This window comes from Schistocerca gregaria, chromosome 2 (genome assembly GCF_023897955.1).
Source record: "Schistocerca gregaria isolate iqSchGreg1 chromosome 2, iqSchGreg1.2, whole genome shotgun sequence".
In the NCBI taxonomy this organism is placed as follows: domain Eukaryota; kingdom Metazoa; phylum Arthropoda; class Insecta; order Orthoptera; family Acrididae; genus Schistocerca; species Schistocerca gregaria.
In genome coordinates, this window is record NC_064921.1 from 226205949 (window position 1) to 226230027 (window position 24079).

Consider the following 24079-nt stretch of genomic DNA (forward strand, 5'->3'; position numbering starts at 1 on the left):
AATAAGAGATGCGTTCAATGAATTTCAAAATAAAATTCTGGAAACCGATCTGAGAAATTTCGGCCTCATGTAAAATCACTGAACACACTGGCACCAAACGTAAGACAATAGAGAAAAAATCAAAGTCCTTATTTCGGTCTTCTGAAACTGTATCGCCGCTGAAGATCGTAATACGGTCTCGATAATCTCAGACCGCCAATATGGCGGACACTGAGACAAGTAATCGCAGCGTAGAAATGCAACTACAATTACTTAACAGTGGAAAGGCATCAGAACCAGATGAGATACCTGTTACATTCGGCAACACACCTTTGAGTACCACATCCAGCGGACCGATATGTCAGCATTACCAGCAGAAACGTCCAGTTGTGCAACAAGGAGTGTCCTCAAGTTCCAACGTTGAGCGACCTTGTTGCGATGATTTGTGTTCCGATGAATATAGGATAATATCAACAGCAGCAGAAAATGGTATAATGGGAGTAGAATTTCTTATGAATAGGAAGGTAGGAGAAAGAGTGGGTTACTGTGAACAGTTCATTCTCATCAGAATGGACAGCAAACTAACACCGACAACAATAGTTCAGATATACATGCAAACTTCGTAAGCAGCAAATGAAGAGATAGAAAAAGTATACGAGGATAGTGGACAGGTAACTCAATGTGCAAAGGGAGATGAAGATCTAATAGTTGTGGGGTTTGAAATGCACCTGTAGAGAAAGAAATAGGAGGAAGGGCCAAGGGAGGTAGGAACAAGAGAAGCGAAAGACTAATTGAGCTCTTCAAAATCCCAGATGGTATGAATCACAAGAGGAGGGTGTATACTTGGAAAAGACGGGTTCCATATGGATTACATCATAGTCTGACATAGATTCCGACATCAGATAATAATCAAATCACATTTTAGTAATGGTGAAAAGTAGACTGAAGTTTAAGAGGATCGTCCGAAGGAATCAGTGTGAAAGGAAACTGGATAGTGAAGTCTAGGAAATACCGAGATGCGTTTGACGTCCGCTAAGAACGTGGATACTACGATAAGGACGGCAGCGTAGGCGGCTCAGTTGAAGAGAAGGTTACATCTCTACAAAGCTCAATCACAGGTGTTGGCCAGACAAACATGGGTACAAGGAAGCCAAGAAACTTTGGAGAAGAGAGGAAATACTTCAACTGATTGGTGAAAGAAGAAAGTACAAAAACACTCAGCAATACAGCAGTACAAATTCCTTTGGAGTGAATAAATAGCCAAGGCGAAATGGCTGCAGGAAAGATATGAAGAAATCTAAAAAGAAATGATAGTCGTGAGGACTGATTCAGGATTTAGAAAAGTCAAAACAACTTTCGCTGAAATATCAAACAAGGGTGGCACCATTAAGATTGCTATGGGAAAACGCAGAAGAGAGAGCTGATAGATGGAAAGAGTGTACTGAAGCCTTCTTTGAGGGTGGGGGGCTTCTGATTACGTGATAGCAGAAGAAATAAGAGCCGATAGAGAGATTTGTAAGACTTAAAATCAAATAAGGCAGCAGGGACTCATAACTTTTCATCGGAATTTCTAAAATCATCGAGAGAAGTGGCAACAAAACGACTGTTGACGTTGGTAGATAGAATGTAGAGGAATGGCTCAAAACATCGTTCACACGATTGCGAAGACAGAAAGAGCAGATAAGTGCGAAACCTGTTGCACAAACAGCTTAAAAGCACATGCCTCCGAACTAATCATAAAAAAAACACACAGAAGAATGGGAAAGAACATTCGGGATCAGTTAGATAACGATCAGTTCGGCTTTAGGAAAGGTACAGGCACGAGGGAGGCAGTTCTCACGTTGCATTTGACAATAGAAAAATCAAGATACGCTCATAGCATTCGTCGACCTGGAGAAAGCGCTCGACAAAGTAAAATGGATCAAGATGTTCGAAATTCTTAGAAAAATAGAGGTAAAATGTAGGGAAATACCGGGAATATACCACATATACAGCAGGCCAAGTGGCCGAGCGGTTCTAGGCGCTACAGTCTGGAATCGCGCGACCGCTACGGTCGCAGGTTCGAATGCGCCTCGGGCATGGATGTGTGTGATGTCCTTAGGTTAGTTAGGTTTAAGTGGTTCTAAGTTCTAGGGGACTGATGACATCATATGTTAAGTCCCATAGTGCTCAGAGCCATTTGAACCATTTTTGAACCATATATACAAGAACTAAGAGGGAACAACGAGACTGAAAAATAAAGACCGGGTTTCTCGGATTAAGAAGGATTTAGCCTCTACTGTTCGATTTATACATAGAAGAAGTAATGACAGAAATGAAAGGTTCAAGAACGGGATTAAAATTCAGAGTGAAAGGATATCAGTGTTATGGTATTATGTGAAGAAAACTTGCAAGATCTGTTGGACGGAATCAACCGTCAAATGATTATACGAATAGGGAGTAAACCGGAAAAAGATAAGGTAATGAGATGTAGCAGGAATATGAATTACTAGAAACTTCAGAACTGCGAATCACGATGTAGACGAAGTTAAAGGAATTTTGCTACCTCGCAAGCAAAATTTCAGCGATGGACGGAGCAAGAAGGGTATAAAAAGCAGACTACCTCAGACAAAGAGGGCATTCCTGACCAAGAGAAGTCTTCTAGTATCAAACATAAGCCCAAATTTGGGGAAGAAATTTCTGAGAAGGTATTTTTGGAGTAGAGCATTGAACGGTAGTGAATCACGAACTACGGGAAAACTGGAAGAGAAGAGGACTGAAGCCTTTGAGATATGGTGTTACAGAAGAATGTTGAAAATAAGGTTGACTGATAAGTAGGGAATGAGGAAGTCTTTCGCAAAATCAGCAAGGAAGGAAGACATTGAGAATAAAGACAAGAAGCACAGGATGATAGGACTTGAATTAAGGCATCTGGGAATAACCTCCGTGTTAGTAGAGGGAACTGTAAAGGGTAAAAACTGTAGGAGAAGACGGGGATTTGATTGCATTCACATTTTTTTATGCACACTCGGTTTTGTATCTGCGTGCAATAACATCGTGTTTCCGGGATTTGGGGAGGCACGCTGGACTCGGATCGAATCCTCCAGGTGGACCAAGGACGAGGGTAGGCGTGTTGGATGTGTTTTTCAGACTTTTCCCACAGCCGTTCAGGCGAATATCGGACTGGTACCCACGTCCTTCTGTACGATTCGCAAACATTTCGAACACGTTCCCACGCTTTTACATGGGATGACACTAGACGCAGACAGATTGGTTGCACAAATTCCGTCCCGGGAGGGGGGGGGGGGGATACTGGGGAACACAATGATAGGGTCCCACCACCTTTTACCATTAACAATGCCAAATCCAGATTAACATATCGATATACTTAAGATACGGGAGAAACTAGGAAAGAGAAGAGCAACATGTATGTATTGTTTTTGTTTCCTACTCGAGTACATAGCTACTGCGCATGTCCAGTCACAATGTTGGCACGTGGATGGTCATATACGAGTTACCACTTGTAAATGAGATTTGGCCCGAAAACATCCAGACGGTTTGATGTAAAGAACAGAATGTTGCTATTGAAATAACAGCTATGGCGGAAACAATATCGTTAATGTGAAACATACACACACGCCCTCTTGATCTCAACAAACTCGGATATCTATGCATCACAAGGATACACTGTAAATCACAATTAAGTGCCTGTACTTTAAAGTACTGCATACAAAAGTGGTATGTATTTAGGTGTTAGAACAAACCTCCTGTGTAGACGCATCCCTTATCTTTTTTTAAAATATAGTGGTAGCAGATGGTTACTACAAATAGCATTGTTCAAGTGTGCATACGCATCAGACCACATTCACGTAAATTGGTTAGTTTTCTGCTGTCCATGGTGTAACTATACTTAACGGCTTCCTTCTGCTAGAAGGCAATGGTTGTTTGCTTTCACCTTGAATTTGTCTGCCAACTGAGGATCGAAGAGCCCGAAGGGTCAGTGTAAGTTACTTGCTACAACTTTAAAGGATCAAGAGGCCTTTCTGTGCGCAGAGAACCAAGTTCCAATTATCGACCGAGGGCGATCCACGCATTTATTGGAATGAGTGCTGACTTTTACTGCTTCACCTTAAACTTCACGATCGGTTCATCATTAAAAAGTCCATAACAGTTCACCGCCAATGCCTGCCTAGCGCTTGAATTTGACGATCAGCTTTCTTCGGAGAGAAATTAAAGTCGTAAAAAGTCTCTGTAGTAATGACATTTTCCAGAAAATACGACTTACCTTACTTTCACTTATTAAAGAATGTCTGAGAGTCAGACAGAAAGGCGCATACCGCAAGTGAAAGACCTTGTTTTGTTAGAGTTTCAGTCACTGGAGGCCTTCTTACGGAAAGAAAATATTTCCGCGGTCTTTCCAGCTTACCTACAGTGAATCCTGGATCAGAATATTCCTACTTCATTATTTCTTGTTGCTAATTCCAGCAGAAATACTGCATTTATTTTTGCTGTACTAGCACCGCTGGCTTCTTAATAAAAGTTGGCGCCTAGGCATAGTATGTAGGTCAATAGATTTACACAGTGTGTTAACGACACCTACACGACAGAGTTCTTTTACCAGAAGAATATTTTTAAAAACGGAACAGATTCATTACTTAACAAGTTATTTGTAAAAGGATACTCGTGACGATTTAAACTAAAGGACATCCAGCAAACCTAGGTCATCACCATGTAAATAAGATACAACCAAAAGTTAGAGATTCAAATTAAAATCTGAAGAGGTACACACCAATTAACGACTTATAGTACACAGGAACGTGAGTACTCGATGCAGTATGCCACATTATCTCGCAGTTTCAGCACGCAAATTCTAAAAATTACAATTAACCAGTCAGCTGGAAGGGAATTGTTAGCAGAACATCGTTTTATATACCTCTACTGTCACGAAGAATGCAGAACAGAAAGGTTCTCACTTTAATATTAACATGCCATGCGTCAAGTCCTCCTCTGTAGCTTAGTGGCCAACGGGCAGGACTGTCATGCGGAGTAGCCGGGTTCAATTCCTCGTGTTATTAAGGATGTTTTCCTTGTTGAGAGGATTGGAACCGGACACACTCAGGCACGTAATATCAATTGAGGACCCACTTGTAGCAGAAGTAGGTGCTTCAAGACCTGGAAAGCACCAACCGGCGGGAGAGCGGTGAGCTGACCCCATGTCCCACCATCCCGCATTCGAACGGCGCGGGGTGGCACGGCGGTTGGGCGCCACCTTGTAGTCCTCCGGACACAGTCACAGAGTTTTTATGATACGCATCATCTTCATCGAAGATGACCTTGCACCTTTCTTATCTCACTGCAAAGGTCATGCAGGATCTCTCCTTCCAAAATATGTCTTCTAAGTGTTTGCTAAAACTTTACGTAACTGTGTCCTGGAATAATTCGAGTTCTGTATTTATCGACAAAATACAAGAGTTTGTTAATAGACAAGTAGGAGTGAGAATTTATATTTCACGAGTGGAATCTTCTGGTGTCTGTACAATTATCGATTCGTGACGGGTCGAAACTAACGGCCATAATGAAAGATTACCTGAGCGGACAACATGAAACATTCACATCCAGTACTGAAAATGTTGACCATAAATAAACGGTTCAGCGGTATTGTAAAATACACTTTAGATGTCGATGAAAGTTGTGAGGGATGGGAAAAGCTTCCCACGGTTCGACAGCCATGTCACGACGGCTGCTTCGCAAGCTAAGTGAGTTTCATTGTAAATTTAAACGTAGCTACAGCATCACAAGAAAAGAAACAGAACGAAGCCAAAATTAAATTACTAGAACCATGCATGAACCGTTTAACCAAGCTCAAAACAAAATTCTGTCTACCGACCTGACAAAGTCCTAAGAAGTTTTGGTCATATGTTAACTCGGCAAATGAATCGAAGCCATCTGTCCAGACACTCTGCGACCATAATGTACCGAAACGAAGGATGGCAGGTAGAAGGAAGCAAGACTAAGCTCCTTTCTCCGTAACTGTTTCGCTGAGGGTGATCGCACTGCAGTTCACCCTATGAATCGTCGCAGAAATGTGAACGTTAGATATCGAAACAGAAATACCTGTTGAAGTCGTTCAGTAGAGGGAAAGCCATTGGACCTTATGGGAAACCGATTCTACATAGACCTACTGGTAGAGTACCCAGCGTTTCCCTGGTATATATTTATTTGAATTCTATGAAACCATCTCCTTTTGCCCCTACCTTTGTCTATCTCCTCGTCTCTCTGTCCGTCTCCTCCTCTTCCCTTTCCCTGTCCATTTCCCCCTCCCCTCTCTCTATCCATCTCATCCTTCGCCATAACTACGTCCATGTTCTCCTTCCCTTCTCTGTCTGTCCATCTCTTACTGCCCCTTCTCTCTACACGTTATCGTCGCACCCCAATAGGAGGTTGCTAGTTCTTACCTGGTTAACAACAGTATTGCTTTCCAGATAGTAAGTAATATGCGTGCTAAGTTTAATTCATACCGATCCTGTGGTTTAGAAGGTGTTTTTGTACCTCTGACTTCGCCCACGTTTGGACATGGCACATATATTTCACGTGTTTGTACACAAATTTCGCCTGTATCACTAGCGAATTTCGCCGAGCAGTTTCGTTTTCACTCAGTTGTATGATGTCATGTGTCCTGAACTATGTGTTGGATTTCCTGATGAGTTTAATTTACTATCTTCTTGAGATATTCTGGAAAACTACTGCAGATACACGTCTGGGACATGTTTTATTAGATTCACCAGATCAATAACAACAAAATAAATGGAAATCGTGCTCTACTTCAACCACTTACAGTTTCGCGATGGCTTCATATTAGCGGAATGGCTAAATTTCAGTCAAAATCTTTTATTAGCCGTAACTCAGTAACTAAATATTTGCAGACCTATGTTTATATCAACTTTTTTCTTTAGTTTTACTTGTAGAATAACATATTAAAATATTTGCATGTCTTCGTGAATCACCCTGTATAAATTTCCAAGTTTCGGAATACTTTCCCCTGATTCTCCCCTCATTACATTTCCCAATGATAGATTAATTTATAGTCATGTATGGACAAGTAATTGGGTGCCAAGAATCGACCGGCATCGGCGGCAGTACATCAGACAAGACACAGGGTAAATGCACTTCAGAACAGTAAAGGCTTATCATAATTACGTCTGAGGTTTCAGAAGACAACTGCGTGAAAACAACAAAACCTAAAACTATGTGGCACATATTGATCGACAGAGCGTGTCTGCAACTTTCGATTCGTAATAGGTGACGCGGTGTAGTTGCACTAGGGCAGTGGTTCACAACCTGAGAGGAATTCATTACCACCTGAAGCGTAAAATGGAATTTTCTGACGGATAAAAACTAAAAGATTCAATTCTGTTTCATTCTCGAAACTAAATTATTTTCTAAAAATCATTCTTATTATGTCCGTATTGTAAGACTGTAATACTGATTATACAAGTTATCAACAATTACTTTTTCCTAGTGAGTAGCATTAATGCGATGGAGGTTACAGGTTCCTCACATAGTTCATCGACCACATACATACGTTGTGCTTTGTCCAGTACATCACTGATAATAAAAGTAGACAAGTACATAACAAACGCTAAATACACTATGTGATCAAAAGTATCCGACACCCCCAAAAACATACGTTTTTCATATTTGGTGCATTGTGCTTCCACCTGCTGCCAGGTACTCCATATCAGCGACCTCAGTAGTCATTAGACATCATGAGAGACCAGAATGGGGCTCTCCACGGAACTCTCGGACTTCGAACGTGGTCAGGTGATTGGGTGTCACTTGTGTCATACGTCTGTACGCGAGATTTCCACACTCCTAAACATCCATGGTCCACTGTTTCCGATGGGATAGTGAAGTGTAAACTTGAAGGTACACCTACAGCACAAAAGCGTACAGATCGACCTTGTATGTTGACTGACAGAGACCGCCGACAGTTGAAGAGGATCGTAATGTGTAATAGGCAGAAATGTATCCTGACAATCACAAAGGAATTCCAAACTGCATCAGGATCCACTGCAAGTACTATGACAGCTAGGCGGGAGGTGAGAAAACTTGGATATCATGGTCGACAGGCTGCTCGTAAGCCATCCACTACGCCGGTAAATGCTAAACGATGCCTCGCTTGGTGTAAGGAGCGTAAACATTGGACGATTGAACGTGTGTAGAGTGAAGAATCACAGTACACAATGTGACGATCCGATGATAGGGTGTGGATATGGCGACTGCCCGGTGAACGTCATCTGCCAGCATGTGTAGTGCCGACAGTAAAATTCGGATGCGGTGGTGTTATGGTGAGGTCGTGTTTTTCATTGAGGAGGCTTGCACCCCTTGTTGTTTTGCATGGCACTGTCACAGCATAGGCCAACACTGATGCTTAAAGCATCTTCCTGCTTCCCACTTTTGAAGAGCAAGTCGGGGATGGCGATTGCATCTTTCAACACGACCGATCCCCTCATAATGCGCGGCCTGTGGCGGAGTGGTTACACAACAGTAACATCCCTGTAATGGACTGGCTCCACAGAGCTCTGACCTGAATCCTAAAGAACACATTTGGGATGTTCTGGAACGCCGACGTTGTGCCAGGCCTCACCGACCGACATCGATACCTCTCCTCAGTGCATCACTCCGTGAAGAATGGGCTGCCATTCCCCAAGAAACCTTCCAGTACGTCATTGAACGGGATGCCTGCGAAAGTGGAAGCCGTCATCGAGGTTAAGGCTGGGCCAACACCATACTGAATTCCAGCATTACCGATGGAAGGCGCCAGTCAGGTGTCGGGATACTTTCGATAACATAGTGTATCGCAAGGAAATTTCTTCACCGAGTTGTAGATAATACCTTTAGTAGTGTAGGAACTGCTTCATTACTCACTTGGAAACAGATAAATGAATTAATTGACAGCATGACACAGCACTAACTATGTAAGGGCTACTATAGTGCTGTACACAGTATAATTTTATTATTACTATTATTATTATTACTAGTACTATTAGTGGCTGTGGTTAGACACAAAGCATTAACAGCCCAAAGGGCACTGTTAAGTGCAGTAGACAGAGCAGATAGGTGGAAAGAGTACTCTGAAGGGCTGTGTGAGGAGGAAGTCTTATCTGGTGTGACAGAAGAAGAAACAGCAGTCGATATACGGTAGATGAGATAAGGGATCCAATATTAGAATCAAAATTCAAAAGACTTTGAAAAACTTTAGGTAGAATAATGCAAAAAGGATATATAATATTTTAATAGAATTTTTGAAATTATTGTGGGAAGTGGCAACAAAACGACTATTCACGTTGGTGTGTAGAATGTCTGGCGATATACTATCTGAGTTTAGGAAAAATATCACCCACACAGCTACGAAGACTGCAAGAGCAGACTAGTGTGAGAATTATCGCAAAATCAGCTTAAGACTTCATGAATCCACGCTGCTGACAAGAATAATATACAGGAAGTGGAAAAGAAAATTAAAGATCTGTTGGATGACGGTAAATTTCGCTTTGAGAAAGGTAAAGGCATCAGAGACGCAGTTCTGGCGTTGCACTTGAAAATGGAAGCAAGACTAAAAAAATCAAGACACGTTCATAGGATTTGTCGACCTGGAAACCAGACAATGTAAAATGGTGCCGAAAAAAATAGAGGCAATCTATAGGGAAAAATGGGTAATAAACAATACGTACAAATGCCAGAAGGAAACAATAAGAGTGGAAGACCAAGAATGACCGGTATCGTAGTCTTCCGCCCATACTGTTAAGTCTGTACTTCGAAGGAGAAATGACGGAAATAAAAGGATGGTTCAAGAGTGAGATTAAAATTCAAGGTGAAACGATATCATTGTTAAGAGTCGCTGATGACATTGTTATCTCATTCAATCTGAAGGAGAATTGCACTATCTGCTAGATGGAATGAGTAATGAATGTTGACTGAGAGTAAATCGAAGAAAGACGAAAGTAAAGAGAAGTTGCAGAAACGAGAACATCGGAATTGGTGATCACTAAGTAGATAAAGGAATTCTGCTACCTAGGCAGCAAAATAACCCAGACTGAGAAAGAAGGGGACAAAAAGCAGACTGGCACTGGAAAAACGGACATTCCTGCCAAGCGTGTCTACTGTTATCAAATAGAGGCCTTAAATTGAAGAATAAATTTCTGAGAATGTGCGCCTGAAGCACAATATTGTATGCTAGTGAAACATGGACTGTTGAAAAACCGGAACACAAGAGAATGGAAACATTTGAGAAGTGGTGCTACAGAATAATGTTGGAAATCAGGTGGACTTACAAGGTAAGGAATGAGGAGGTTCTACGGAAAATCGGCAAGGAAAGAAATATATGGAAAACACTGGCAAGAAGACATCTGTTGAGACGTCACGGACTGACTTCCATTGTACTAAAGGGAGGTTTCAGGGTAAAAACTGCAGAGGAAGACAGATACTGGAACACATCGGGCAATTAATTGAGGACGTAGGTTGCAAGTACTACTCTGAAATGAAGAGGTTGGCGCTGAGACGAATTCGTGGCTGACCACATCAAACCAGGCTGAAGGCTAAAAAAAGAAAATTAGAGACCCTGACCTTCGGAGAAGTCATGCAGTAATGTATATTGTCAGCTCCTGGGGAACACCCTCTCGATAAAACCTTAGGTAGCGAATAAGCTGTGTATCGTATACAATTATTCATCTCACTGCCTGTATTGTTGAGCATACAGCTATAGGAGGAGATCTCTTAGTGGTTGGAAGTAGTTTAAAACGAGTTATGCTATCCATAGCGATTCATTTTATTGCCCGTAACCAAGTTTGTTCTCGTAAATGTCAACAATAGTGAACATATAGACTACTCGGATACTAATCCATTCGAGCGTTTTGCGGGCAGACAATAAAGAACTACGAAAAGGAGTTTTTATTTCCAGCGGGCCTTCGCATATTTACATCATTTTTATGTTCTGCTGGAAACGGCTTTCTGCAACGGTCGTAAACCGCCACCAGCCGTAACGGAAGTTTAGATCGTTACGTTTAACACCCAGCCAAAGATCTTAGAGGAGAAAGCGGCGGCTGTTTCTCATGCTTCCTAGTTTATTTCCAAGTCCTTCTGAGATTACTTGGCCGACTGTTTACTTTCTCTGGTTTCCCTCCGCTGCGAGAACGGAGACAGACATCTGTGGCAACGGATGTTAATATGCAACTTGAATTTTACGTTTGAAGCGCTTTGCTTATAAGTGCTTATAAGGTAGACTGAACCAAAGATGCTAAAGTATGGGAAATATAGGGGTGCTATGGGTATAGGTACAGATATTGTCATAATTAGTAGCTTACTACGTACCCACTTCAGCGTGTTAATTGTTTTTTCTCTGCAATTAAATTTCTTCCCACAAATACATCTCGTAATTTACTACCTGATATATTCTAGACGATTGTTAACTGCATCGTGAACTGGACTACTACTATCCATTTTGCGCCCACTTATCCACACTTGAATACCCGATCTGCTGTCCAGGGGAAAGCAGATACTGATAGCCTGCTTGTGACTTTGAGGTACTAACCAATTTAAAAACATACTACTCGTAATAGCTATAGTTAATAATCTGCGGATGAACTAAATACTGATGTAACTTTGTTTAAGTATACTGTCTTTAGTCATCACTAGAGGAATATGCACGTATACCCCCAACAGCCTCTATGTGATATGAAACGTCACTGTTACATGTAAACCAAGAAGATAGTGTGAACGTATTAAGCAGTTGCCAGACCAATGTACTATCTAGACACAAAATGAATGAGAGCGCTTCCATTAGTAACCAACTGTAGGCCGAATGCTTTTCGTCCTTGCACTGTTCGTTACGCTGCGACAGGTTTCATCAGAATCGGTCAGTTCAGGGGAAACTGACGAACAGTTTTTTACAGACTTGTTCTTCGCTTCTTACCAATACAGTAAAGTTTATCTGTCAAAAATGGAGAATCCGTAATTGCAATTATATTTTTATATTGCTTTTTGAACGGTAATAATGACAACATAGTCAGACAGCGGCTGATTTCAGCTGTGTGTTTCAGATCAAGAAATATAAGATGGTATATATTCTAAACATAACGAAAGTATCGCTGTTGCATAAATAAGCAAAACAAAGCATTTGACATTTGCTGTTATGGGAGCTTACCAGGAATTAAGTAATATGATAAGATAATGAAGGAGTTGGTTTTACGCAAGACCGGCGAGGAAAGTGGAAACACTAATATTGCAAAAAGAGGTAGGATAAGGGAACAACTGTTAAGACATCAGGGAATAACTTCTGTGGTATTCGACTGGACAGTAGAGGGAAAACTGTTGGGGAACGTAGGGACTGAAGTAGATGTAACAAATAATTCGGGACGTTGGGTGTACACTATCTGATTATAAGTACCCGGACACGCCTATGTAAGGAGGAATTGACTGGCAGGTGTCACGAGAGGCAGACCCGTCAGTATAAAAGGAGGTGAGGAGTGTTGTGTTGTTAGTAGCGGAGCACTAACAGCAGAATGGATCTGTGTGGAGAGCTCAGCGACTTCAAATGTGGACTAGTAACCGGATGGCACCCGCGCCAGATCCTCAGGGATATTTCCCTGGGTCCTAGGTTCGAAACTAGCTACTGCTTCAATTCTGAATAAAAAACATCAGCGACAACGGCTGAAGACTTCTGGCGTAAGAGATCACCCTCGTTTTGCCAATAGTCTTGTCAAAGAGGGCAGAGGAACGGAATATAGCTTCAGCGCACTCTCTTGCCCTTGGGGTGGGGAAACTGCTCCTCAAAGGCGGAAGAATCTGCAATGATCAATGGCATGAGGACGCAGAAGGCAATATAAACCACTGCATTAAAGACTAAAACTAAACTCCTCCCGAACAGGTCACACAGGCCCAACTGTACCGACCTTCCGCCGTGTCATCCTCAGACCAAGGGCGTCACTGGATGCGGATATGGAGGGGCATGTGGTCAAACACCGCTCTCCGGGCCGTGTGTCAGTTTACGAGACCGGAGCCGCTACGTCTCACTCAAGTAGCTCCTCAGTTTGTCTCACAAGGGCTGAGTGCATCCCGCTCGGCAGACCGGTTACCCAACCAAGCGCTAGCCCAGCCCGACAGTGCTTAACTTCAATTATCTCACGGGAACTGGTGTTACCACTGGGGCAACACCGTTGGCTTCATTAAGGACTCATAAGGTATATCAAGAGGACAGGAGATCTGCAACTGGCAAAAGGTTCCGGATTAGCCCCCCCATTCGAATCGGGACTGCAAAGAGGAATGTGACCATGAGAAGAAGGTAGATTATCCAACAAAAAGGGTAATATTCTACAAGTCATAACGTGGAATGTCAGTAGTTTGAACTTGGTAGGGAGGCTGGAAAATCTGAAAGGGAAATACAAAGGCTCAATCAATAGATAGATACAGAACGCAGCATATCATTCTCAATGGAGAGAAGTCTTCCGAAGTAAAAGTGATTTCAGGTGTGCCGGAGGGGAGTGTCGTAGGACCGTTGCTATCCACAATACATATAAATAACCTCGTGGATAAGATCGGAAGTTCAGTGAGGCTTTTTGTGGATGATGCTGTATATATCGAGAGGTTGTAACAATGGAAAAATGTTCAAATGTGTGTGAAATCTTATGGGTCTTACCTGCTAAGGTTATCAGTCGCTAAGTTTACACACTACTGAACCTAAATTATCCTAAGGACAAACACTCACACCCATGTCCGAGGGAGGACTCGCACCTCCGCCAGGACCAGCCGCACAGTCCATGACTGCAGCGCCCTAGGCCGCTCGGCTGATCCTGCGCGGCTGTAACAATGGAAAATTGTACTGAAGTGCAGGAGGATCTGCAACGAATTGACGCATGGTGCAGGGAATGGCAATCGAATCTCAATGTAGACAAGTGTAATTTGCTGCGAATACATAGAAAGAAAGATCCTTTATCATTTAGCTAGAAGATAGCAGGTCAGCAACTGGAAGCAGTAAATTCCATAAAATATCTTGTAGTAGGCAGTAGGAGTGATTTAAAATGGAATGACAATATAAAATTAATCGTCGATTCAGAAGATAGACTGAGATTCATTGGAAGAAGGTCACTGTACACTTGTTCGCCCACTGCTTGAATACTGCTCACCGGTGTGGGATCCGTACCAGATAGTGTTGATAGAAGAGATAGAGAAGATCTAACGGAGAGCAGCGCGCCTCATTACGGGATCATTTAGTAATCGTGAAAGCGTTACGGAAATGATAAACTCCAGTGGAAGACTGCAAGAGAGACGCTCAGTAGCTCGGTATGGTCTTTTGTTGAAGTTTGGAGAACATACCTTCACCGAGGAGTCAAGCAGTATATTGCTTTCTCCAACGCAGGAGCGTATATCTTGCGAAGAGACCATGAGGATAAAATCAGAGAGATTAGAGCCCACACAGAGGCATACCGACAGTCTTTCTTTCCACGAACAATACGAGACTGGAGTAGAAGGGAGAACCGATAGAGGTACTCAAGATACCCTCCGCCACACACCGTCAGGTAGCTTGCGGAGTATGGATGTAGATGTAGATAGCGAGGTCAGTGAAATGAAATGGAGATAATATATGGATTTATGCAAGATTTTGTATTCAGTTGGGACACAGATGATTGCAGAGGTCAAACATCGCTCCAATTACGTCATTCTGATTAATTTGCTATTAAGTGTGCATCTTGTACTGGACCGTTAATTGATAGAGTCTCAGCGAGCTTTTGCAGCATCGGGTTGTTGCGTTGACCAGAAAGTGCAGTCTCGCTGCGGATCGACTTTCAAGAGTTCTAAGAGCTCCGCCACGGCTGAGAGCACCTCCTTCACCCAGTGGGTCAGGTGCGGCTGTCGGTCACCGGTCAGCTGAGCTTTGTGTGCAGGATGTCGCTTTGGTGGTGCAGGCACATTCACAGAAACTCAGCAGGCATCTGCCAAACAGTGTGCACAAAATAGCCCACAGCAGTTTGGAATAAATGAATCCCTGGAACTGCAGGGGAACTGTTGTATTCAGCCAAATAGTACCCTGTAGCGCCTGCTGGGCCCACAGACCAGGCACTAGTCGTAGGGGACCTAAGCGTTTCTTTACAGTCCACGGGCAGCTGACTCGAGAGATAACATCGCCAGGTGCACAGTATTGTTAAGTTAGAGGAATGTTCGGAACATTTTTTGAAGGAGCGCCGCCGTGTTTTTCTCTTGCCAGGACTCGAAGAACATTCAGCCATCTCATGTCATTCTCAGGTTGAGACCCTATGATTGGTCGTTGCCTAACAAAGTATATAGTGCGGGAGACAGGCGTCGATTCGGAAGCGTATGTAGAAAGCAAGATTACTACGAGATGCTTTCCTCGCCCCCTTTCCCGCGGACGTTTCCGCTCACTATCTTCTTATGTTAAATGGATGAATTGTGCAGACACTGTTGTCCAAATTTCTCTTATCTTATGAAGACATCACTATTTCGTCCGTGAATAAAATTTGTGGTGCTCTGGGTAGCCGAGTGGTCTAGGGCACCTTGTGTCGGTTCGTGCGGCTCCCCCTGTCGGCGGTTCGAGTCCTCCCTCGGGCATGTGTGTGTGTGTTTGTGTGTGTGTGTGTGTGTGTGTGTGTGTGTGTGTGTGTGTGTGTGTGTGTGTGTGTGTGTCGTCCTTAGCGTAAGTTAGTTTAAACTAGATTAAGTAGTTATTAACCTTAGGGACCGATAACCTCAGCAGTTTAGTCCCAAAGTCCTTACCAACAATAAACGCTTTGGTTTTCCTCCTGTACCATATACTAATAAATGATGGTCAAAGTGGACTCACATTTGATTTCAGTACTCATATAAACGCTTAATTCCTTTAATTACTATTAATTTTTGCAAGGACCACACCCACGACTCATTTGTCAGGGCCATTAATTCCCCATCATTTCAGTTGTGCGTAATGTGCCGTATCACATTTGAGTCGATGTGGTGGTAGGGTGGGTAGGTGGAGGGGGGGGGGGGGGCGGCGGGTATCTGCATGTCGAAAGGGTTCACTAAGTTCTTATCATAGGCACACCTTCCTACTAGCCATAGCCTAGTGGCACTTTGAATTCACACGCTAGACTCACCTCGGTGTCTTGCAAGTTCACTGGCAGAGTTGTTCTCATGATATTCGACAGCAAACCAACACCGATAACAACAGTCCAGATGTAGACGCTGACGTCACAAGCAGAAGATGAATAGATAGAAATAGTATAAAGATGTATTGACCGGATAATTTAGTACGTAGAGGAAGAAGATAATCTAATAGGGATTGGAATGCTTTTCTAGGGAAAGGAACATAAGAAATTTGGTAGTAGAAATGAGAGAGCAGAAAGAAATCCGTTGAATTTCGGTTACGCGATAATTACAAGATATCAATTCGAGTATATTCCTAGAAATTACAATTACAAACAACGTAAAGTGAACGGTCACATTCGTAATGTTGTGCGGAAAACAAAATAAAGACTGCTTTTTGTTAGCAGAACACTCAGAAGACGCAACAGGTCTACTACGTAAGTTGTACAAAGACTGCCGACACTACGCTTGGTTGTCCTCTGCTAGAGTGCCACTGTGCTGTGTGGGAGCCTTACCAGACAGGATTGGCGGATGACATCGAGAAAGTTGAAAGAAGGGCAGCTCGTTTTGTACACTCCCGGAAATGGAAATAAGAACACATTGACACCGGTGTGTCAGACCCACCATACTTGCTCCGGACACTGCGAGAGGGCTGTACAAGCAATGATCACACGCACGGCACAGCGGACACACCAGGAACCGCGGTGTTGGCCGTCGAATGGCGCTATCTGCGCAGCATTTGTGCACCGCCGCCGTCAGTGTCAGCCAGTTTGCCGTGGCATACGGAGCTCCATCGCAGTCTTTAACACTGGTAGCATGCCGCGACAGCGTGGACGTGAACCGTATGTGCAGTTGACGGAGGCGAGGGCGTATAGTGGGCATGCGGGAGGCCGGGTGGACGTACCGCCGAATTGCTCAACACGTGGGGCGTGAGGTCTCCACAGTACATCGATGTTGTCGCCAGTGGTCGGCGGAAGGTGCACGTGGCCGTCGACCTGGGACCGGACCGCAGCGACGCACGGATGCACGCCAAGACCGTAGGATTCTACGCAATGCCGTAGGGGACCGCACCGCCACTTCTCAGCAAATTAGGGACACTGTTGCTCCTGGGGTATCGGCGAGGACCATTCGCAACCGTCTCCATGAAGCTGGGCTACGGTCCCGCACACCGTTAGGCCGTTTTCCGCTCACGCCCCAACATCGTGCAGCCCGCCTCCAGTGGTGTCGCGACAGGCGTGAATGGAGGGACGAATGGAGACGTGTCGTCTTCAGCGATGAGAGTCGCTTCTGCCTTGGTGCCAATGATGGTCGTATGCGTGTTTGGCGCCGTGCAGGTGAGCGCCACAATCAGGACTGCATACGACCGAGGCACACAGGGCCAACACCCGGCATCATGGTGTGGGGAGCGATCTCCTACACTGGCCGTACACCTCTGGTGATTGTCGAGGGGACACTGAATAGTGCACGGTACATCCAAATCGTCATCGAACCCATCGTTCTACCATTCCTAGACCGGCAAGGTAACTTGCTGTTCCAACAGAACAATGCACGTCTGCATGTATCCCGTGCCACCCAACGTGCTCTAGAAGGTGTAAGTCAACTACCCTGGCCAGCAAGATCTCCGGATCTGTCCCCCATTGAGCATGTTTGGGACTGGATGAAGCGTCGTCTCTCGCGGTCTGCACGTCCAGCACTAGCGCTGGTCCAACTGAGGCGCCAGGTGGAAATGGCATGGCAAGCCGTTCCACAGGACTACATCCAGCATCTCTACGATCGTCTCCATGGGAGAATAGCAGCCTGCATTGCTGCGAAAGGTGGATATACACTGTACTAGTGCCGACGTTGTGCATGGTCTGTTGCCTGTGTCTATGTGCCTGTGGTTCTGACAGTGTGATCATGTGATGTATCTGACCCCAGGAATGTGTCAATAAAGTTTCCCCTTCCTGGGACAATGAATTCACGGTGTTCTTATTTCAATTTCCAGGAGTGTATTTTCGCGCAATAGGGGAGAGAGTATCACAGCTATAAGCGAGTGATGATGGTGATCATGAAATCCAGGCGTTTGTCGGTGCGGAGAGGTCTTTTCACGAAATTGAAGTCCCAAACTTTCCCCTCTGAATGTGCAAATTGTTTGGGGTTATCAAACTACATAGGCAAATTTGATCATCGTAATAAAATAAGAGAAACCAGAGCTCGTACACAAGGATTTTAGCGTTCATTTTTGCCTTGCGCTGTTAGATAGAGGAACGGTAGAGAAATAGTCTGAAAGTGAATTGAAGATCCCTTTGCTTAAATCTGAATTGCAAAATAGTCATGTAAAAGTAGATATAGGTGTGGAGTTCTGTAATAATTTTAGCTAGTAGTAGCAAATACACTGTTTGAAAATCACAAGAGGAAGAGGTGTATTTGGAATAGGTCTTTAGATGCGAGAAGGTTTTAGTTGGTTTAAATCACGGTCAGGCAGAATTTCCGAAATCAGATACCGGACTGTAAGGCGCAGCCAGGAACAGATATAGACTCAGATCACAATTTAATAGTGATGAAGAGTAATTTTTAAGAGAATAGAACGGAAGAATCAGTGTGGAAAGAAGTAGGACACGAATATACTCGGGAATGATGAGACGTATTTGAAGTTCGCTTAAGATATGGATTTGCAGTGATGAATACCACAGTACGCAATTCAGTTGAAGATGGCTAGGCTTCTTTAAAATGAGCAATCTGAGACGATGGAAGGACGAACATTGGTACTAGGAAGATTACCGCGAAAGAATCCTTAGTTAACAAAAAATGGCTCTGAGTACTATCCGACTTAACTTCGGAGGTCATCAGTCGCCTAGAACTTAGAACTCATTAAACCTAACTAACCTAAGGACATGACATACATCCATGCCCGAGGCAGGATTCGAACCTGCGACCGTAGCGGTCGCTCGGTTCCAGACTGTAGCGCCTAGAACCGCACGGCCACTCCGGCCAGCCCTTAGTTAACAGATGAAATACTTCAACTGACAGACGAAACATTACATTACATTACATTACATTAATACTTGTTCCGTAGAGGATGAATACGACATATCGTGACGATGTGGGACGTGTCAGTTTAACATAAGATTTCTGTATACGATGTACTTTTTTTTACAATTTTTACTTCATATTTAAATAATTTATCTAGTGAGTAGAAGGAGTTATCATTTAGAAAATATTTTAATTATTTTTATAAATCCTGGTTGGCCATCTGTCAGACATTTAATGCTATTTGGTCAATGACCAACGATCTTTGTGGCAGCATGAGTCACCCATTCCTGTTCCAAAGTCAGATTTAACCCAGAATAGTGAAGATTATCCTTTCTTCTAGTTCTGTAGCTTTGCTCTTTGGAAGTACGAAAGCATAAATCGCTCAGGAATGAAATAAACAGTAAGTGCCACAAGCCTAGGAGAAGTACCCGAGAAAGAAATAAACGCCGGAAGAACTGACTCAAGATTCAGAAAAATCAAAACAACCTTGCTGAAGTTAAAAGCAAGGGTGGTAACAGTCAGTGTGCAATGAGAATTCCACTGTTAAACGCTGAAGGGAGAGCGAATAGGTGGAAAGAGTACACTGAAGGCCTCTATTAGGGGGAGAAATTCTTTTGTGACGTGATAAAAGAAGAAAGTGAAGTCGCTATAGGAGAGAAAGGGAATCCAGTTTTAGACTCGGAATTTAAAAGAGCTTTGGAAAACTTGAGGTAGAAGGAATAAATAATATTCGATCTAACTTTCTAAAATCATTAGGGAAGTGGGAACGAAATGACTACTCAGATTGATGTTTAGAACCTATGAGAGTGGCGACGTACCAGCTCACTTTCGGAAAAATATCATGCATACAATTCCGAAGACAGCAAGGGCAGGTAAATGCAAGAATTACTGTATAGTCAGCTTAACAGCTCATGCATTCAAACTACAAACAAGAATGACATACAGAAAATGGTAAAGCACATTGGGGATGACGGTCAGTTTAGCTTTAGGAAAGGTAAAGGCAGGAGAGTGGCAATTATGACGTTCAGGTTGATATAATGGAAGCAAGAATGAAGAAAAATCAAAATACGATTATAGGATTTGTAAACTGAAAAAACATTAGACAACGTAAAACGGTGCATGATGTTCGAAATTCTGAGAAAAAATGGGGTAAGGAGCAGCGAAAGAAGAGTAATAAACGATACGTACAAGAACCAAAAGGGAAGAACGATGTGCTAGGATTAGAAAGAGAGTAAGACAGGAATGTAGTATTTCGCGCCTACTGTTCAGTCTATACGTCGAAGAAACAATGATGAAAATAGAAGAAAGGTTGAAGAGAGGGATAAAAATTCAGAGTGATTGGGTTGAGGGTAGCGAGAAACATAACATCAGACTTCGCGATCTCGAAGTACGCGAGGTTAAGCAATTATGCTCCTTGGACGGAAAATAGCCTATTAGGGACGAAGCAATGAGGACATAAAAAGCAGACTAGGACGGGCGAAGATGGCATTTCAGACTAAGGGAAGTCTACTGGGAGAATTTTCTGAGAATTTACGTTTGGAATCATGGACATGGGGAAAACCGGAACAGAAGAGAATAAGCGTATGAGTTGTGATGCTATAGGAGAATGTTGGAAAGCAGGTGGACTCATAAGAGATGAACAGGTACTCCAGAGAATCGGCGAAAGGAAGATATGGAAATCAGTGGCCAGTAAGAATGGACAGGATGATAGGACATGTACACTATTGGCCATTAAAATTGCTACACCAAGAAGAAATGCAGATTATAAACGGGTATTCATTGGACAAATATATTATATTACAACTGACATGTTATTACATTCTCTCGCAATTTGCGTGCATAGAACCTGAGAAATCAGTACACAGAACAACCACCTCTGGCCGTAATAAATGCCTTGATACGCCTGAGCATTGAGTCAAACAGAGCTTGGATGGCGTGTGCAGGTACAGCTGCCCATGCAGCTTCAACATGATATCACAGTTCATCAATAGTAGTGACCGACGTATTGTGACGAGCCAGTTGCTCGACCACCATTCACCAGACGTTTCCAATTGGTGACAGGTCTGGAGAATGCGCTCGCCAGGGCAGCAGTCGAACATTCTCTGTATCCAGAAAGGCCAGTACAGGACCTGCAACATGCGGTCGTGCATTATCCTCTGAAATGTATGGTTTCGCAGGGATCAAATGAAGGGTAGAGCCACGGGTCGTAACACATCTGAAATCTAGCGTCCACTGTTCACAGTGCCGTCAATGCGAACAAGAGGTGACAGAGACGTGTAACCAATGGCACCCCAGAGCATCACGCCAGGTGATACGCCAGTATGGCGATGACGAATACACGCTTCCAATATGCGTTCACCGCGATGTCGCCAAACACGGATGCGACCATCATGATGCTGTAAACAGAACCTGGGTTCATCCGAAAAAATGACGTTTTGCCATTCGTGCACCCAGGTTCGTTGTTGAGTACACCATGGCAGGCGCTCCTGTCGGTGATGCAGCGTCAACGGTAACCGCAGCCATGGTCTCCTTGCTGATAGTCCAACCTCCTGCAAACGTCGTCGAACTGTTCGTGCAGATGGTTGTTGTCTTGCAAATGTCCCCATCTGTTGACTAAGGGATTGAGACGTGGCTGCACGATCCGTTACAGCCATGCAGATAAGATGCCTGTCATATCGACTGGTAGTGATACGAGGCCGTTTGGATCCAGCACGGCGTTTCGTATTACCCTCCTGAACCCACCGATTCCATATTCTGCTAACAGCCATTGGATCTCGACCAACGCGAGCAGCAATGTCGCGATACGATAAAGCGCAATCGCGATAGGCTACAATCCGACCTTTATCAAAGACGGAAACGTGATGGTACGCATTTCTCTTCCTTACACGAGGCATCACAACAATGTTTCACCAGGCAACGCCGGTCAACTGCTGTTTGTGTATGAGAAATCGGTTGTAAACTTCATGTCAGCACGTGTACGTGTCGCCACTGGTGCCAACCTTGTGTGAATGCTCTGAAGAGCTAATCATTTGCATATCACAGCATCTTCTTCCTGTCGGTTAAATTTCACGTCTGTGGCACGTCATCTTCGTGGTGTAGCAATTTTAATGGCCAGTAGTGTAATATTTGTTCTACCTATTGGAGTACCTCGCTCCAGTATGGCAGGTGTACTGACCGAGCCGTCGCTTCCGCCGATGTCAACCAACTGCTGGAGGAGTCGTCGGCTTGGACCCGCCGAAGGCGCGGAGCGCAGCAGGAAGGGTGGGGGCGTTCAGACGGTGGTCGCTCTCACCACCTGCACGTGCGCCTCCTTCTCCTTCTCCCCGGACAGGATGCGGCGCACAGACGAGTGCAGCGGCTCTGCAACAGGCGCCACACACCGCGGCCACTGCAGCGGTCAACTCATGGTACCGGGAGAGAGGGGTGGTGATGTAGTAGCTGGCGAGCGCGTCTCAAGTGGGCCCGTATAGCTGCAAAACAAGACAGTGACTTGATAAGTTAATGGCTTAGTCAGGTTCATCCAGAGGCACCTCGCCCTTGTCAACGGATTTGTGGACACGAGTTGCAAAATTGTTTTGTTCATGCAATTGACTTTTATTCCACTGTACTAAAACACAGTGAACCAAACTGCAGGAAAATGTGCACCGTTCATTCGGCACTATTTACTCTGACCACCCCAAGTGAGTGGCATTTGTACCTTCTGTTCGTTCCTGTACATTGTATTCACACAAACCTTTGATATTATAACTTCCTGGCAGATTGAAACTGTGTGCCGGACCGCGATTCCAACTCGGGACCTTTGCCTTTCGTGGGCAAGTGTTCTACCAACTGAGCTACGCAAGTACGACTCACGTCCTGTCCTCATAGCTTTACTTCTGCCAGTACATCGTGTCCTACTTTACAGACTTTACAGAAGCTCTCCTGCCAGGAAGTTTCATATCAGAGCACAGTCCGCAGCAGAGTGAAAATCTGATTCTGGAAACATCCCCCAGGCTGTGGCTAAGCCATGTCTCCGCAATATCCTTTTTTTCAGGAGTGCTAGTTCGGCAAGGTTCGCAGGAGAGCTTCTGTAAAGTTTGGAAGGTAGGAGACGCGGTAGTGGCAGAAGGAAAGCTGTGAGGACGGGATGTGATTCGTGCTTGGGTGGCTCAGTTGATGGAGCACTTGCCTGCGAAAGGCAAAGGTCCTGAGTTCGAGTCTCGGTCCGGCACATAGTTTCAATCTGCCACGATGTTATATATCAGCGCACACTCCGCTGCAGAGTGCAAAACTCTTTCTGGAAACCTTTAATATTGCTTGATGCAGTTTTCATTTTCCTTCTGGAGAAAAGGTATAGTTGTCGGTTGTTTCAGCAGATACTTGCAATTCCATATTTGCGATGTGTAAATGCAGTCAGCCGAAACAGATCATGTTGCCCATTGTCGAGGAAAGAGTCGGTTTCTTTCTAATTACAAACAAAATGATTTAAAAAGCGGAAGTTTACGTGTCCATTCGATAGAGCGACAGTAAAACACGAAGAATAACTAAGTCTCCAGGAGCGACGGCAGCACGCTGGTTCGTGCCGACTGCTACCGCTATGTAGCACCACAGCTCAATCGCTGCTGGAGTACAGGTTACTCTTCATGTTTTACTGCCCCTGTTAACACATATCGTTAAAACGATATCGTACTAGCATAATGTTGGTTCAAATGGCTTTGAGCACTATGGGACTTAACATCTGAAGTCATCAGTCCCCTAGAACTCAGAACTACACTCCTGGAAATTGAAATAAGAACACCGTGAATTCATTGTCCAAGGAAGGGGAAACTTTATTGACACATTCCTGGGGTCAGATACATCACATGATCACACTGACAGAACCACAGGCACATAGACACAGGCAACAGACCATGCACAACGTCGGCACTAGTACAGTGTATATCCACCTTTCGCAGCAATGCAGGCTGCTATTCTCCCATGGAGATGATCGTAGAGATGCTGG

At 44.1% G+C, this 24079-nt stretch overlaps 1 long non-coding RNA gene across 1 annotated transcript in view; it reads right to left on the bottom strand.

Annotated features, from left to right (window-relative positions):
• The window catches only part of LOC126335751 (uncharacterized), a 285081-nt gene that overhangs the window by 22771 nt on the left and 238231 nt on the right, over positions 1 to 24079 (bottom strand). Inside the window, exon 2 of the long non-coding RNA XR_007564898.1 lies at positions 22274 to 22458. This is a non-coding gene — a long non-coding RNA (uncharacterized LOC126335751). The remainder of the gene's footprint in view (positions 1 to 22273; positions 22459 to 24079) is intronic.